Source organism: Artemia sp. Qi Xiang Cuo, chromosome 20, assembly GCF_049724085.1.
Source record: "Artemia sp. Qi Xiang Cuo chromosome 20, ASM4972408v1, whole genome shotgun sequence".
In the NCBI taxonomy this organism is placed as follows: domain Eukaryota; kingdom Metazoa; phylum Arthropoda; class Branchiopoda; order Anostraca; family Artemiidae; genus Artemia; species Artemia sp. Qi Xiang Cuo.
Window position 1 is genome coordinate 21810013 of NC_142813.1, and position 18460 is coordinate 21828472.

Sequence of the window (18460 nt, forward strand, 5' to 3'; positions counted from 1 at the left end):
TATTATAAGGAGGGGTTAAATTGGATCATTTTTGCATTTTAGGTCGCAAAAATCTCTCAAAAACAATTGTGCTTCTAAAATCTAAAAAAGGAAGATTATGGTATTAAACCGTCTGCATAAAATGGCTGAAAATGAACAAACAACAGAACTGTACAGCCTGGTAGACTAAAAGATGATGGACTTTTTGCTACCTTAGATAGTAGGTGAGCTGAGTGAATGAAACTTCAAGAATAAAACTGTAGCCTAAATAATATTCTGGGAAGGTCTTTTGAAGCTTATTACTCCACCCTTTCCCCATCCAAGGGCATCAGACTTCTGATAAACTTAGTCAAAATAAATGTTACAAAAATTATTCATTTATACAAAAATCTAAACCACCAATGAGAGCAGATTTTGATTGTCTTAATTAATTTGCTAGCTAAGAGGTAATCATAATATTCAATGCACACTTGATTATCTTTCAAAATATGGTAATTGCTACCAACACAAATGCATCTCAACCCCCTTCCTCTAATGAAGGAGCTGGATGTAGCCTTGGACTATACTTGGTTGGTTCATAATGTCAAATATAGCCAATCTGAAAAAAAAAGAAAGTAGACTTTAGCTGAGTCTCCGTTTAACTCAATCCGAAAGCAACTCAGCCCCCTGTTCAACCAAACCCTGTTTGACTCATACCCCCAATCAAATAAGCCCTATTCGACTCAACCTTCGTCAAATCAACAATATAACTAGAATGCGTGATTCAGTCAGTTTTGACGTAAGTGATAAAAGTTGTATTGAGCGAAATAGTTTTATCCATTGGTTAATTCTTATGTAATTTTTTTGTGCTGCTTCAATTTTCAACTATTCCTCCCTTCCCCTCTAAAAAAAACAACAATTTCTCATTCTGCCTTATATATTCAAAACTAATGAAACTTTTCATACCCAGGGCCCGAACACACTTGAATCTCGTGGTTGTAGCAATAGCTGAAACCTAGTACAGAGAGCCGGCCATAGTAGCCAAAAGAACAAAAACACGTTAAAAAATCTGCCTCGCAAAAAAAAAATCCCTTTGGGCTGATCGACGAATGATAGATTCATCCTAATAGTAAAAGTTTATTACAGAAACAACTTTATTGGAATTTTTAAAAACAGCTGAAATGCTGATAAGTCTCTTTTTTTCTTTTTTTATTTCTCCATTACTAATAGGGCACTAGAATATCATAGACCTGTTTAGGGTCATTTGAAATTTAATACCCGTATTTAGACAAATTTTATAATTTCAACAAGAGAACACCGCCATAAAATGCCTTATGGCGTCAAAATCTGATTTTAGTGTCATTTGTGGAGTGTAAAGGCTTGAAACAATAAAAGATCTACCACCTAAATCTCCATGAGTAATAAACCCTTAAACTGAATTTAAAATCATCCTCTTGAATACTCCCCTTCCCAGTCCTATTTGCAAGTGGAAAAAAGTTTTGAAACACTACCAAGTGAAAAATATTCATATAAATACAATGTAGATTCGATAATGATAGATGTTACTTATTGTCATCTCAACAATAAACTTAATTACAAAACAAATTCTTGGGTACTTCGAAAATGAGCATGATGCCCTTGAGAAAAAGTTGTTTTTCTTTCTTTTTTCTCCACCAGTGAAGATGCTAAAAGCAGAATAGCCAAGGCTCAGGGTGTTTTTTCACAATTAAAAAAGTTTGGAAGAATAGGAAGATAAGTCCGCAAACGAAGATTAGAATATTAGAAGCTACAATGATGACAGTGGTCAAATATGGCTCTGAAGCATGGGCGCCCCGATAAGCGGATGAAGATTTGCTAGATGTTTTCCAGAGAAATCGCTTAAGGATAGTTCTGGGTACCCGGCTGACTGACCGTATGTCAATAAAAAATGTGGTTCAATACCACTCTCTAGGGCTATAATGAAAGAAAGGTTGAGGTGGCTAGGGCACGTTGTGCAGATGAAGGATGACAGATTTCCGAAAATTGTTCTTTTCGGTCAACCGTCTAAGGCTAAACGGAAAGCAGATCATCCTCGTCTGGGTGGGGCGTCGTAAAGAAAGATTTAAAGGTAATGGGAACTTCTCGGTAGGGTGTAAAAAGGGAGGCTTTGAATAGCTGGGATGAAGGAGGAGCGTTCGTAGCTGTGTTGGCCTCAGGCGGCTTGGTGCTGTGGTGAGTTGTTAGTAGTAGTAGTTTATCCACCACTAGCAGGTCACTGGAATATCGTAAGCCGTTGACATGGGTAACTACCCAAGGTTCTCGAAATTAGAGATTTATTTTCTCCATCCCATAAAGGCGTTCATTAGGTGACCATTGGTTTTGATGTTACAAAACCTACTTCGCCCGAAAGTTCCAAACAAAACAGATGATTGATTCACTATTCAAAGCTGCTAGGTACAATGGTCACTACCGTTGCAGTCTTCTTTTAGAACCTTTTTTCCAACAGTGCTATGTAAGAGAATAACACTGTTGTGGTTAAGGTAGGAAATGAGGTTAGCAGCTTGTTTCGTATTAAATCAGGAGTTAAGCAGGGTTGCTTTCTATCCCCTTTTATATGAATTATTTTGATGGACTTTGTCTTAAGGGGCACAGGAAAGGCAATGGGAGACCACGGAACCAAATGGGGAGGAAAAAGTCTCCTGGACTTAGATTTTGCTGACGATTTAAGCATCCTAGATGAAAGTGCGAGCAAAATGAATGAACTTTTAGAGGTTTTGCGAGTTCGGGGTGCTAGAATAGGTTTGAAAAATAATGTTAAGAAGAATAAATCAATAAGCCTAGGAATAAGTGAAGATGAAAAGGTGACGTTGGGTAACGAAAAGATTGATCAGGTGGGCAGCTTCACTTACCTTGGTAGTATTATTAGTAAGATGGTGGGAGCCGTGAAGATGTTAAAAGTAGAATAGCCAAGGCTCAGGGTGTTTTTTCACAGTTAAAAAAAGTTTGGAAGAATAGGAAGATTAGAATATTAGAAGCTACAGTGATGACAGCGGTCAAATATGGCTCTGAAGCATGGGCGCTCCAAAAAGCGGATGAGGATTTGCTAGATTTTTTTCCAGAGAAATTGCTTACAGATTGTTCTGGTTACCTGGCTGACTGACCGTGTTTCAAACAATAGGCTGTACGAAAAATATGGTTCAATACCGCTCTCTAGGGCTATAATGAAAGAAGGGCTGAGGTGGCTAAGGCAAGTTGTGCGGATGACAGATTGCCGAAGATTGTCCTTTTCGACCAACCGTCTAGGGCTAAACGGAAAGCAGGTCGTCCTTGTCTGGGGCGAGAGGACGTCATAAAGAGATTTAAAGGAAATGGAATCTTCCAGGGAATGTGTAAAAAGGGAGGCTTTGAATAGATTGGGATGGAGGAGGAGCGTATGTAGCTGTGTTGGCCTCAGGAGGCTTGGTGCTGCGGTGAATCTTTAGTAGCATTTCTAAACCTGCAAAACTTTGCTTTCTTTCTTACTAATGTGTAATCCTACACTAGAGACTACATGACATTAAAGCCCGAAGAGATAAAAGGTTATTTCGAATTTTTCAGTTAAGGCCAAAACTCAACAGCCCTCCATCCTACCCATTCACACGTTTTAAAACAAGCCAATTATAATATTTGATTAGCAACCAAAGCAAGAAAAAACTTTCTAGCATCTAATCAGCGCTAGTTCAAACTTATTCTCAAGGCTTGGGTTGAGTTGAATCCAACAGGGATTGATTTAAGTGGAAGTTGAGTCACACATGACTTAAGTTAATCGGGGATACGGTTAAACGAGGGTTCAGTTAAATGGGGACAGGGTGAGTTAAATGGGATTGAGTTGCATGAGTAAATTCGCCAGAGATGTTGTGTTTCCATTGCCAAGAAAGTACACCAAAAACACACAAAGTACAAACATTTTGGAAGCGCGCATGCATTATACAGTTTAGCTAGTAGCCAGCGATTAAACAAAATTTATTAGATACTATGCTACCGTATGCAATGGACCTCTGGCGCTGTAAATGACGGGTAAGGAGCTTTCTAGTTGCTTTAAGAGAGTCACCGATTGGGAAGCCTAGGTATTTCATTCCCGGCTTAGGAGTAACCGACACTCCATCAAGATCAACTTTAAAACCTTCAGGAATAGGACCCTAGTGGAATAATCCGACCTTTTGGCGTTGAACTTGAGGTTTATTTTTTGAATGATCTCAACCCGAAGTGGAGTTGAAGACATCATCCACATACACAATAAGAAATCCTTCTAAAAAATAAGATGAAACCGCTTGGGACTGTGTGTCCAGAATACAGTTATTAAACGCTGATGGGATGTAAGGACACCTTACCATAATCCAAGGCGGACAGGTATGACTATCTCTGAAATCGTTCTATCATGCAATTTGATTATAACGATTAGTGAGTATGCATATAATACAGAGTATGAATAACGCAAGTACTGACCCTGCTTTTATAATTTTCAATGAGGATATGCACTTCAATTATCAAATGAAAAGCACAACTGATAGCATAGTTCTCTAGAACAAGTGACTCTCCCAACTTATCAGCATCAAAACCAAATTGATGAGAGTGCCTTCATTGCATGAGCACATCCTATTGCTTTCTGAAACCCAAATTGGCGTGGAGGAATATAACATTTGTCAACAAGTTTCTCATAGCTTTATAAAAAGTTCTAGCTACTGTTATTGGCCAATATAACGAGCATTATTTTAAGATTTTTTTATTCTTAGAGACAAGAATAAGGCGGCCAGCTGAAACGAAGAAGAACCAGACTAATCAGAGGCTACCCAGCCATCCTTGCCCCCCCCCCCATCCATCCCCCTCAGCCTAACACGTCATCAGATAAAAATTTATAAATAATCATTTTAATGAAAGGCTTTTAAAAACCATGACAAGAGGTGTAACACGATCCACGCATCACAAAGAGTAAAAACACTAAATTATAAAAGAAAAAAACAGGCATGATGGATTATAAAAAAGTGAACATGCTATTTATTGTCCAAGATTGGGGTCTACATAATAGTAGAGGCCTGTGACCCAAGTCCCCCCTCATCTCACCCCTTCTCAATATTACTTTAAAAACAGAAATATCCTGCACATCTTTCAACTTGTGATTGTTCAGGGATCATTTAGGAATGTTAAAGAGTCAAATAGTGGATTTATTTACCAGGGATCTTAACGAAAAGATTGATCAGCTGGACAGCTTCACTTACCTTGATAGTATTATTAGTAAAGATGGTGGGAGCAGTGAAGATGTTAAAAGTAGAATAGCCAAGGCTCAGGGTGTTTTTCTCACGGTTAAAAAAAGTTGGAAGAATAGGAATATAAGTCTGCAAACCAAGATTAGAATATTAGAAGGTACAGTGATGATAGTGGTCAATATGGCTCTGAAGCATGGGCGCTCCAAAAAGCAGATGAAGATTTACTAGATGTTTCCCAAAGAAATTGCCTACGGATTGTTCTGGATACATGGCTGACTGACTGCATTTGAAACAGTAGGCTGTACGAAAAATGTGGTTCAATCCCGCTTTCTAGGGCTATAATGAGAGAAAAGTTGAGATGGCTAGGGCACGTTTTGCAGATGAAGGATAACAGATAGCCCAAGATTGTCCTTTTTGGCCAACCGTCTAGGGGTAAACGGAAAGCAGGTCGTCCTTGTCTTGGGTGGGAGGATGTCATAAAGAAAGATTTGAAGGAAATAGGAACTTCCTGGGAGGGTGTAAAGAGGGAGGCTTTGAATTTGGGAGGGTGTAAAGAGGGAGCAGGAGCGTGCGTAGCTGTGTTGGCCTCAGGCGGCTTGGTGCAGTGGTGAGTTGCTAATAATAGTAGTAGATCTTAAATGATCAGGCAACAGTCTGATATCTAAACTTGGCAAGTATCCTGCACATCCTGGATGTGGTTATTTTAAACATATCTTCAATTATGTGAAAGATTCCATTTATTTAACTTTTGATTTGGGATCTGGACAAACTGGGTCCTTAGTCTCAGAGGTATTACTACCTTTACTTCTCAACTCTAACTAGAAATTTTTAAGCCACCACCAAATTCAGCCAAAGATACTAATTATTCGTCTTCAAAACACTTAGAAATTCGCATTGAGGTTGTTCCTCTCTTTCTTGCAACGGTTTTCCCTGTTAATCAGTCATGGTTTATTTCCTGATCCTTTAATGCAACTTACCCTGGTCACCATATAGTGAAACCCCCCATTATTTTACAAATCTTTTCTTTGGTTTTACAAGACAGTGTTTTATAATTTGTGGGGTTCTAAAATGAGTCCACCTATTTCTTCAGAAAATTTCTTGTTTACCCATGAGCTCTAGTAGTACTAGTGAAGTTTGTTGTCATATTCAAAATATATACATCAAATATCTAAGTTATGCTGATGACCTGGTTATGTTAGCTATTTGTCCAACTACAGTGAAGAATTCAGAAGTGGAAATTGTTGATACCAAAGTTGAATTTGATACTGTTAAATCCTCAAGCTTTCCCCACTATTCTTTGTTGCAAACAACCCCTAGTAAGAAATTAAAACCATCAACTAATCCTAACACAACTCCAACACTCAAAGATGAAGAAAGCAAAGTATCATTGAATCCTGAGGACCTGAAGGATGCTGGACAATGACTCATAAAAATCTCAGCAGAGATAGATGCAACGAAGTGAAGAGTGAACCATGGCCCATAGTAATCAGGAGTTTAAAAATAAATTTTGAAAAAAAATGTCTAGCGACAAAATATTGCAAATTGATGCTAATTCAGGAATGGTAAATTTTTATTTCAGTTAACCAACCCTCTACACTTCAAATCTCCCACATTAATTCACACCAATTCACACACACCCAGCCCAACTTAAATACCCACATCCTATCTTCAAACACTCCATAAGTATCGATCCCTCCTACTCTATGCCAAATCAATCCCTCCAATTCCAACTCTCAAACGAGAAGATGACGCCAGTAGCATTCCTGGCTGACGATGGAAAATACACCTCCAAAACAGTAGTCATACACACAGTGAGTCACAAACCTGGAGTTCACAGCAATAATTCGTTTTTATTCCAGAGCATCACGACACAATCCAATCATTTGTTATGTTTTATTAATTGTGCAAATGATTCTTCTACTTTGTTGGAAGTACCATATTCATAAAAAAATCTATATAGATCGATAGTGTTAACCTTACCCCCATCATTTTTGTAAAATAGTCTGTCTTAAGTTATGGAAGGGGAAGGGGGTTCATTAGACTCAGGGTGAGTGTCAGCAGTTTTCATATCAGCCATGGGCAGCACCCATGCTAGTTCCATCACTGGGGATACTCTTTACTATCATCAATGGCTAGAATCAATGTTGGACCTCATTTAATAAATCATTAGCAGAAAGACAACACAGCTATAAAGATCATTTTGGTTCTTAGTTTGCTCTGAAGTATAAATAAGATAATATGAGTTTGTTTGAAGTTTATACCTTATTGGAGTACTTATTCTCAACCTGAAATCTAACTAGGGTTAGAAATAGTCATACCCTCTCAGTCAATTGTAAACCTGGGTCTTTTTATTAATCAAACTATACAAGATACAGCATACAAGAGTGCTGATTGAGAAGAAAATTGGGCTTGTTAATCGAGCTTCAATTCTTTCTAAGCATATAGATCAGTCACTGTATCCTCAAATTTTTGTTGCTTTTTCAAACAAAAATGAACAAAACTGAAATCAAATAATCTACCAAGTGTGAAACTACCACGAATCAGCATTGATAAATAAATGAAACCCAAAACGAACAGAAATTACAATAAATAACCGAGTCAAACTCAAAACGAGCAGAAATTAACATGAGTTGGGCTCAAAACCCCTATGCCTTCCCAAGGCCAGAACAAAATTTGCACTTTACTGAAAAATATAAATATTTTTACCTTTATAACTTTAATAAATCAAATAATATTAACATTTTGATTACTAAATATCAGTATATGTATATTAAACTGACAATGTACATTCATTTGTATTTTTTCAGTAAAGTGCAAATTTTGTTCTGGCCTTGGAAGGCATAGGGGTTTTTCACCCAACTTTTCTGCTCGTTTTGAGTTTGACTCGGTTAATTATTGTAATTTCTGTTCGTTTTGGGTTTAATTTATTTATCAATGCTGATTTGTGGTAGTTTCACACTTGGTAGATTATTTGATTTCAGTTTTGCTCATCTTTTGTTTAATGGAGTTCTTTACTTTTCTTTGAAAAACTTATTTTGTGGAAAATTTTTTTTTAATTAATTTCTGTTCGTTTTATATTGACATAGTCTTTTCATGGAAAAAGAAAATAAAACTTTAAATCTTTTTGTTTTTAGACTTTACAGTTTGGCCTGCTATTTGTATGCTGAAGAAAAATTTTCAGCAATTTTTAACAGCATACACCCTTTTGAAATCAGGACACAAATAGTACTGTTTAATCTAGTTTCATACCTCCTCTAGTTGACCTGAAATGGAAAACTTTATACCATTCGCAAAAAAAAATCTGTTTACTTTCTTTGATAGCTTGGATACACTTACGCTATTTGGATTTGGTTAAATTTTAAGAGCAGAAGTAGCCCCAAACGTTTGAACATATTACCCTCAGTCATTCTTGTGATACTACTGAAATGCCTTATTGGGATTTAGCATTATCATAGTGCATTTTGATTTAATCTTAAGTCAACATTTAGTTTTTAAACATATACAAATTGGATTTGAGGAAGACTAAAATCTATTCTATAAATCATATACAACAACTTTCTATAAAAACCTTATATGCCCCCAGGGCATAACTTACAACCCTTGCACTGAGGGCTCCGAGGGGGTTATCTTCCTAAAAGACCTAATTTCCAGAACCTTCGACTACGTTAAACAAAATTGATATCTCAAAATTTTGATTGGATGTGTTTGGGAAAATGGTGGGCGTGAGAGGGCCGTTGGTCGCTCTCCAACCACTTTCAACTATTAAAAAAGGAACTAGCCCTTTCAATTTCCAATTGAATGAGCCCTTTAGAAGTTTCTACGCTTTCAATAAAAACCTTATATGCCCCCAGGGCATAACTTACAACTGCTGCCCTGAGGGTTGGGGGAAGGGGTTGTCATCCTTAAAGACCTAATTTCCAAAATTTTGATTGGATGGGTTTTGGGAAAAGGTGGGCGAGAGAGGGGGGTTAGTTGCCCTCAAATCACTTTTGACTATTAAAAATGGTACTAGTACTTTGAATTTCAAATCAAATAAGCCCCTTTTCAAGTTTCTACAACAAAGATTTCAATAAAAACCTTATATGCCCCCACGGCATAACTTATAATCCTTGCCCTGAGGGTTGTGGGTGAGTCTCCTCCTTAAAAATATGTTTTCTATCTGGAAATCAACTACCTTGAACAAAATAGTTATCTCAAGATTTTTATTGGATGTGTTTGGGGGAATGATAGGTGTGGGGGGGGCTAGTTGCCGTCCAATTACTTTCGACTATTAAAAAGGGCACTAGCCCTTTGAATTTCCAGTCTAATGAGCTTTTATTGAAGTTTCTACGACAACACCTTCTTTAAAAACCTTATATACCCCCAGGGCATAACTTAAAACCCTTGCCCTGAGGGATATGGGGGAGTGTCCTCCTCAAAACATATTTCTATCTGGAAATCAACTACACTGAACAAAATGGCTATCTCAAAATTTTGATTGGATGTGTTTGAAGGAAGGAAGGGCGTGAGGGGGGTCGGCTAATTGCACTCAAATCCCTTTCAACTATTAAAAATGGCACTAGCCCTTTGAATTTCCAATCGAATGAGCCTATTTTGAAGTTTTTACGACAATGCCTTCTATAAAAACCTTATATGCCCCCAGGGCATAACTTAAAACCCTTGCCCTGAGGGTAGTGGGGGAGTGTCCTCCTCAAAAAGATATTTCCTATCAGGAAATCAACTACGCTGAACAAAATGGCTATCTCAAAATTTTGATTGGATGTGTTTGGGGGAATGATGGGTATGGGGGGGGGGCTAGTTGCCCTCCAATCACTTTCGACTATTAAAAAAGGTACTAGCGCTTTGAATTTCCAATTGAATGAGCCTGTTTTGAAGTTTCTATAACATCACCTTCTATAAAAAACCTCATATGCCCCCATGGCATAACTTAAAACCCTTGCCCTGAGGGTTGTGGGCAAATGTCCTCCTCAAAAACATATTATCCATTTGGAAATCAACTCCGCCAGATAGATTTACTATCTCAACAATTGTCTGGGATGTGCTTAGGGAACAGATGGGCGTGGGGGGGGCTAGTGTCCAATAGAACAAATTCGGATATTAAAAAAAGCAGTATATCTTCGAATTGCCCATCGAAGGAGCCTGTTTTGAAGTTTCTACGACAACACCTTCTATAAAAACCTTATATGCCCCCAGGGCATAACTTAAAACCCTTGCCTCAAGGGTTGTAGGAAAGTGTCCTCCTCAAAAACATATTTTCTATCTGGAAATCAACTACGCTGGACAAAATGGCAATCTCAAAATTTTGATTGGGTGTGTTTGGGGAATGATGGACGCGGGGGGGGCTAGTTGCTCTCCCATCACTTTCAACTATTAAAAAGGGCACTAGCCCTTTGAATTACCAATTGAATGAGCTTTTTTTGAATTCTCTACAACAATGTCTTCTATAAAAACCTTATATCCCCCCAGGGCATAACTTAAAACCCTTGCCCCAAGGGTTGTGGGGGAGTGTCCTCCTCAAAAAGATATTTTCAATCTGGAAATCAACTATGCTGAACGAAATGGCTATCTCAAAATTTTGATTGGATGTGTTTGGGGGAATGATGGGCGTGGGGGGGGGGGGTTAGTTGCCCTCCAGTCACTTTTGACTATTAAAAAGGGCACTAGCCCTTTGAATTTCCAGTCAAATGAGCCTTTCTTGAAGTTTCTACGACAACGCCTTCTATAAAAACCATATATGCCCCCAGGGCATAACTTAAAACCCTTGCCCCAAGGGTTTGTAGGGAATTGTCCTCCTCAAAAATATATTTTCTATCTGGAAATCAAATATGCTCGACTAAATGGCTATCTCAAAATTTTGATTGGGTGTGTTTTGGGGAATGATGGGCGCGGAGGGGGGGAGGGCTAGTTGCCCTCCAATCACTTTTGACTATTAAAACGGGCGCTAGCCCTTTGAATTTCCAATCGAATGAGCTTTTTTTGAAGTTTTTACGACAACGCCTTCTATAAAAACCTTATATGCCCCCAGGGCATAACTTAAAACCCTTGCCCCGAGGGTTGTTGGGGAGTGTTCTCCTCAAAAACATGTTTTCTATCTGGAAATCAACTACACTGAACAAAGTGGCTATATCAGAATTTTGATTGGATGTGTTTGGGGGAATGATGGGCGTGGGGGGGGATAGTTGCCCTCAAATCACTTTAGACTATTAAAAAGGGCAATAGCCCTTTGAATTTCAAATCAAATGAGCCTTTTTTGAAGCTTCTACGACAACACCTTCTATAAAAACCTTATATGTCCCCAGGGCATAACTTAAAACCCTTGCCCCGAGGGTTGTGGGGGAGTGTCCTCCACTAAAAGATATTTTCGATCTGGAAATCAACTACGCTGAACAAAATGGCTATCTCAAAATTTTTATTGGATGTATTTGGGCGAATGATGGGCATGGGGGGGGGGCTAGTTGTCCTCCAGTCACTTTCGACTATTAAAAGGGGCACTAGCCCTTTGAATTTCCAATCAAATGAGCCTTTTTTGAAGTTTCTACAACGCCTTCTATAAAAACCTTATATGCCCTCAGGGCATAACTTAAAACCCTTGCCCTGTGGGTTGTGGGGGAGTCTCGTCCACAAAAAGATATTTTCTATCTGGAAATCAACTATGCTGAACAAAATTTCTATCTCAAAATTTTGATTGGACGTATTTGGGGGAATGATGGGCGTGGGGGGGGGCTAGTTGCCCTCCAATCACTTTCGACTATTAAAAAGGGCACTAGCCACTCCAATTTCCAATCGAATGAGCCCTTTTTGAAGTTTCTATGACGACTCCTTTGATACAAAGTGCCCAGGTATGGAGAAAAAAAAACACATTGTGCCCACATTGTTCTTTACTTAGGCAGCACTAGCACGCTGCCTATGACAAATATGGTCAGTTGGTGAATCATCACTGCTTTATTTACAAATTGCCTTTCAATAGGCTACATGTAAACTAAAATTATATTATCTAAAACAAATAGGCATCTATAACTTCTTCTTTTTTGGAGCATTTGTGAAAAAGAAACAAACCCTTTTTATTCCCTTGGTCCTGTTTAAAAGTATTCATTTTTGAAATATAGGGGGGAAGAAATGAATTTTAGCACAAAGAGTAGAGGGAAGGAGCAAGCAGCCCCTTCATACATGAATTAATTTCTATTTGTTGTAAGTTTTAATGTCACTTTTTTCATTTATTTAAAAGAAAAAGTGCTTTGTACATAGCTTATGTTACATCCATGTTTCAGTATCCATATTGATAGGCTAGAGCAAATTGGGCATTTTTGAGTAAATAGAGCAAATTGAGCCCTTTCAGTCATATATCTACTGGTACTGATGCTATCTAGAATAAAAACTACTTGTAGGCCCAGTTTTCTTTAATGTACCATCTAACACATAAATTACAGTTCCTTAAATTACAGCTTAAGACAATCTAAGTATTAATCCTTGTGAAGCTCTAGAGTTGATGACCAAAGTTGTTTAGCAACCAGATTCCAGATTCTAATTCTAGAATTAGAACCAAGAATAGAAAATAATACTGGGAGAACATTAGCCTTCATTGATTTACAGGTTAGAATAACATCACCTCTATTTCTCCAGTACACAGGTTTTGGGAGTTTCAACTTAGTTAGTCTTGCAGGGTAAGAAAGCTACCGCATGCTAGATATCACTTTGATTGCATGTCTCTAAAAATCTTCCAAAACTTCTATGTCTTTTTAAAATACAGGAAGACTAGAGACATTCCAACTTCAAGCTTGGGTCAAACTAGTCCCTTATACAGAAGACTAATAACTTTGGGGGAACAAGTGAAAAGGGGTACACTTAATCAGCCCCAGAGTTGAGCTAGCAACAGTAGCAGACTTTTTAGCATGGGTACCAAATTTTAGTTCATTGTCAATGGTGACTCAAAGATCTTGCTCACCATTTACAGAGGAGATTGGGTAGCCTGAGAGAAAATAAGAGCAACAAGGATTCATTTTGCCAAGTTGAATGAGATGGTACTTGGCAACATTGAATTAAAGAAGCCAAGCCTCAGCTCATTGACCAAGCAGTTCAAGGTTATTTTGTAGAAGGGCATGATCTTCACATGACAAGGCTGGTCCAAGAAGCTTTAAGTTGTCAGCATAGAAAGTTAATTCACTTTTAATAGTAGAAGGAGCATCATTAATAAGGATTTTAAGTAGTGTAGGACCCAAAACACTTGCTTGAGGAACTCTGTTCAAAGCTTCAGAAACTTCTCTTCAAACTTGGCTGCATGTAGCTTTGTTATAAGTTGTTTGTGACAATCTTTGTCAAAAGCTTTAGAAAAGTCAAGCAAAATCATGTCAGTAGGCACCCCAGTAACAAGCAACTTAGTAATGCAGTCATATGTTTCAAGGAGACTGGTATCAACAGATCTTCCAGGACAAAAATCATGTTGTGAGTGGGGCAAGAGATCATTTGCTTAAGATGCCTAAGAACTGAAGAATTGAATATTCTTTCCAAGAACCTTAATAGCCACTGATGTTATTCTAATGGGTCAATAGTTTTCAGCAAGGTACTTTCCACCTTTCTTGAATATTGGAATGATATGGGCAGTTTTCCAATCCAGAGGTAGTCTAAAAAGATTCAATGATAAGTTGAATATCAAGAACAGTGTTGTCACAAGACTGTTTGACATTCATGAAGGATACAAGGATAATTGCAGCCAGCACCAGCAATTTTTTTAGTTTCAAGGGATGCAAGTTCCCTTAGAACCATTGTAGGCTATGAGTAATCAAAATTGGCTCCATCTCAAGTGATACAATATATATAGGAGGAGGGGGAAAAACAGTAGGTACTGGAACATGAAAAAACAGATCAGAATTGTTGGCTGATAAAGCAGGCAAAAGAAATAGAATAGGGACAAGGATAACACACACCTCAATAATACAGTTTATAATAATATTTAACATAAAAAATCCTCTAGAATAGTTAATGACACAAAGGTGGTCAAATTGACATGTCAGTTGCTAAGTTCTGGGACAGGTGGTAAGCCTTATGCCAAACCTTGCAGAAGGCGTAATCATAACCACAGACCTTGTAATGCCCAGCAGAGCATCAATCTTTAACTTTTAATTAAATCATTCTTTGAATTTATCAATAGCAACACCTGGCATCTAGTCTTAGCTAGAGAATCTAGTCTTAGTCTAGTCTTAGCTAGTGTTAGCCATTGAAATTGTACACAAACAAGGTGAGGGTTCACTAAATTTCTTAGTCCTAAGCTGTAAATATTTGTGTTAATTTTGAATTTTTACCTTAATTTCTACATAAAAAAATACAGAAGGAGCCCTGTGTCACCATATAGTTGGAACCCTTTCAAGTGTTCAAAACAGAAGTTGCAACAGTAGTGTATAGCATATTTGCAAAGACTGTTGAGATACATGTTGAATGGTATGATATCCTTTAGTAAGTAAATTAATCAAACTACCTTAACTTCTTAAAATATTTGCTGATATTTCAGAGACAAACCAATTTTGGTATAAGGAAAATCCTAAATATTACAATTCCTACAGGTATATGAGTGATCCCAGTCATCCTTGGAGTGAAGTCAGGCCTGAAAAGCAATGACTTGCCCAAGTTTTGCTGATTAGCTAGGTCTGTATCTTTCTTGCAAATTTTGATATTTTTCTTTAGGAGAGGTGATTAACAAGCTAGCTAAAAGCCAAAGAGGCCCATACCTTTTGCTTTGCTATCCAATGCTTTTTCTAAATATAATAATTCTTATCATTACTATAATATTTGGCTCCAACTCCCTTATGACAGAATACAGGCATTTATTTTGCAAGCTGGACAGCAAAGCTAGCTTAACTTTCTGTATTTTATGTCCATTAATTACAACTTTTGGGAAGCCAATCCAGAATGCTGGTGAAAAGTGATTGTGGCAAGTGGTTTTTGGCACTAAATCAAATTACTATGCTCAGGAATAAAACTAAACTTCCAATTACAACTTTTTTCTTCATTTTTTATCAGTTATTTCAAGAAATCACCAACTTTTTCGAAAACCCTGCAAGATAATGATCAATCCTAATTATTATTACTCATTTATACACAAAAATTGATTACAACAATGGAAGAATGGCTTGTTTTTTTCTTCTTACCTGGGGTCCAAATTAAATTATTACAGCCTATTTAGAAACAACACTGAATTGTTAATCTTTGCACATTCATCATTTAGCAAGTCAATTAGAATAGGTAAATACAGGTTGACAGATTAAAATCTAATAAAACCAAAGAGATAAATCATTGATTGTTAGCCATTGAAATTGTACACTTTTGCCCCTCATGGGGGGTTTGCCCCTAATGTTTGATGATTTATCGGTATGTATTATTTTTGTGGTGTGGTCTTTATTCATTTATTTAATATCAATTATTGACAAAACCTTAGCAACACATCACCTCCAAATACATTTTCCTTTGTATTGCCTTTTCTGAGCAAAACCCAATAATAACTTGCCCTTATTGCTGGCAAGTGTAATTTAAGGTAATAACAAAGTTCCCCATTTAACACCATTTCCAAATACAATGGTTGTCAACATGACAATTACAGCCTAGGTTTGTCAAATTGTGGTAACTATACAATTCTAGTGCCTAGAAGATATCATTCTTGACCTATCTGGATTCTGATGACAAATAATTCATTTTAATTGTATGTTTATAATCTCTTTTCAAATGGTCTAGAATTTGAAAATGTGATTCCTGTTATTTCTGTAGAATTTTGAACCATATCAAGGGTGCTTTCCTAAATTTAAGAAATAGATTTACAGATCTTTAAAGCCTTATAAATTGCCATTGAACAAAGATATAAGGCTAAAAATACTTTTCTTCAACCTCATTTGAACAGATGATCTATTTTTAAGATTTCAATTTTTAACACAAAGATTGATAAAGGTCAGTGCCCTCTGGAGGGAGGAGGAGTGGAGGTAGGTGCTTCAAAACACCTTTTCAGGTTATCTTTAAGACTCTGGATGCATTCTGGAGACTCTGGAGAGTTTTATTCACCTAACTCAACTACTTTCCAAGATATCAAAAAGTAAATTTTACCCTAATTTGGCAGCTAAAAGATGAGATTTTTCAAGTGCCACACTAGAAACCTTTTTAGAACTCTTTTGAAATACACTAAATGCTACTACTGCTAGCTATATTTGATTCCTTAAAGTGATACCTTCTTCTTTTCTCCCTAGTCATTAGATATTAGACAGAAAAAAAAAAGAAAGATGACCTTTTTTATTCTCTGTTCATTTGTGATAGCAGTGATTATTATGTTTGGAAAGAATATCAGTTAGGGAATCAAATCGTAGCCTATATTACTTAATTAGTAACTTTAATTTGCACTTTGGAGCAAATTCAAGGTCCAAACTGGATCTGTTGTGCTCCATGCCAATACATAAGTGACATCAGTAGATAGTTGAAAAGGATGAACAGCTTTTTTCATGTTTCCATAACTTTTTAGTAAATTTATACATATCCATACAATTTATTAAGGACAAAATTGAATACATCACTTGATGCCTTTATATGTTTTTTTCAAATTCAATAAGACCTTCCAGGGCAAATTCTATTCCCATCCCTTAAAGGGGCTCAAAATAGCCTATAGTGAGAAAAAGTCTAAAAATAAGTTTCTACAAAAAACTCTCAGATGATAAATAAAATGTCATTCATAGCTGGTTCAGGAATGGTAATTATCATTTTTATTAGTCTTAATAGTTAAATGTTGTTTCAAAAATAAATTTGCAGAATTTTCTAAAGAGCCTAAAATCCCTCAGAAGAGTCATCAAAACAAAACTAAGAGTACATTACTAGAAATATCATTGTCAAAAACCCTACATAAGAAGGTTACAGCCCTCACCTTGAACAACAAGGAAAAATACATTTTTGCAAGGGTAGCACTGGTGTATCCTCTTTTTCTTTTTTTTTGTCCTGTTTTTTCTTCTTCTTTATGCCCAAGAAGCAGCAGATGAATTTGGAAAGTGCATAAAAAAGGCATCTAATGATGTTTTCACTTTCTTCCTAGATAAATTATATGAATATGTATAAATTTACTGACATTTTGTTCTATTCTTTTCAAGTCTGAACTTGAAGGATGCAATTGTGGGTGAAGTCACCATTTCAGGTTGGCAGCTATTCTAGTCCTGGTATAAGCATAAAGTTGGAAAAAGTAAAGAAAAGTAAAGTAAAGAAAACAATTTGTGCTTCAGAATAAGTAGACAAATTTTACTGAGCACATTTGAAACTGCTTCTACTATACTTTATCATTAAGCCTACTATTGTGCAAATGTACCTCTCAAGTTGTATATTTCCTATGTAATTTTTTTTTCTTTGTTTCTGTCAGAGTTGATTCAAATTGTGGATACATGGGTTGAAGCAATAATAATGCTTGGGAAATACATAATTTGGGCTATATGTTTGCACATTAGGGGAGAGGAGGGTAGAATATAGTGGAAATCCCTTCAATACAAATTTACTAGCTTATCTTTAATTAACTAACTAGCCTATGCTGAATAAAATTTTCCTGCACACTGTGATGTAAGAATTGTTTTCTCAGCATGTATCCTTCTCAAGAACCCCAATTCTATTCTTAGGCTTACACCCTTGTCCTTAGCAAAATACTTTGAGAAGACTAGCTTTTGTGAGTAGCCTATTGCATGCTGCTGGCTTCAATTTTTGGTAAAGAGGGATTGATTTTGTTGCACATTGTGCTTGCAGGTAAGCATCATAGCCTATCTCTACAGTGGAATCTAAAGACAGGTGTTGGCAGCTTCAAGAATTTCAGTCAATATTTTTCTAGCTTCATTTTTTTAAATTTTCTCTTTAGCCTAATATTTTAGGCAGGTAGCCTAGGCTATTTTTTTCAAAATTCTGGTTACTGAAAAAATTAGCCAATCTTCGAAACCCATTTTAGGGTCAAATAGAATTTTCTTTGGTAGAAACCAGTATATTTGGAAAGAGTGTTACAAGGCACATCATCATTTAGCTAGCCTATCTGACCAAATGGGCCTAGCCTAATTCCAAACTAATTTAGAGGGCTAACCTACTATATGAGGAGACTTAGATAGAATGGAACATATTAATCCTTTGAAATTGTTTCTAAAATTTAAACACTCAATATTTATCGTTGATTCCTAGGAATTTAAATTAGTCTTCCGCCTTGCAGAGCCGATAGTACCAATGACAATAATATAAAAATTTGAAGTTTCGGCGATGCTTTGATGCACTGTTGTCGACCTGAAGCTTTACTTACC

At 36.8% G+C, this 18460-nt stretch overlaps 1 protein-coding gene across 2 annotated transcripts in view; it reads right to left on the minus strand.

Moving 5' to 3' along the window:
* Positions 1-18364, minus strand: part of LOC148940001 (uncharacterized) — a 19866-nt gene extending 1502 nt beyond the window's left edge. Inside the window, exon 1 of one of the 2 annotated variants that reach the window (XM_089106338.1) lies at positions 18250-18364. The gene's annotated coding sequence lies outside the window, so the exon portion shown is untranslated. The remainder of the gene's footprint in view (positions 1-18249) is intronic. The other variant, XM_089106337.1, reaches the window with a different exon arrangement.
* Positions 18365-18460: the final 96 nt, after the last annotated feature.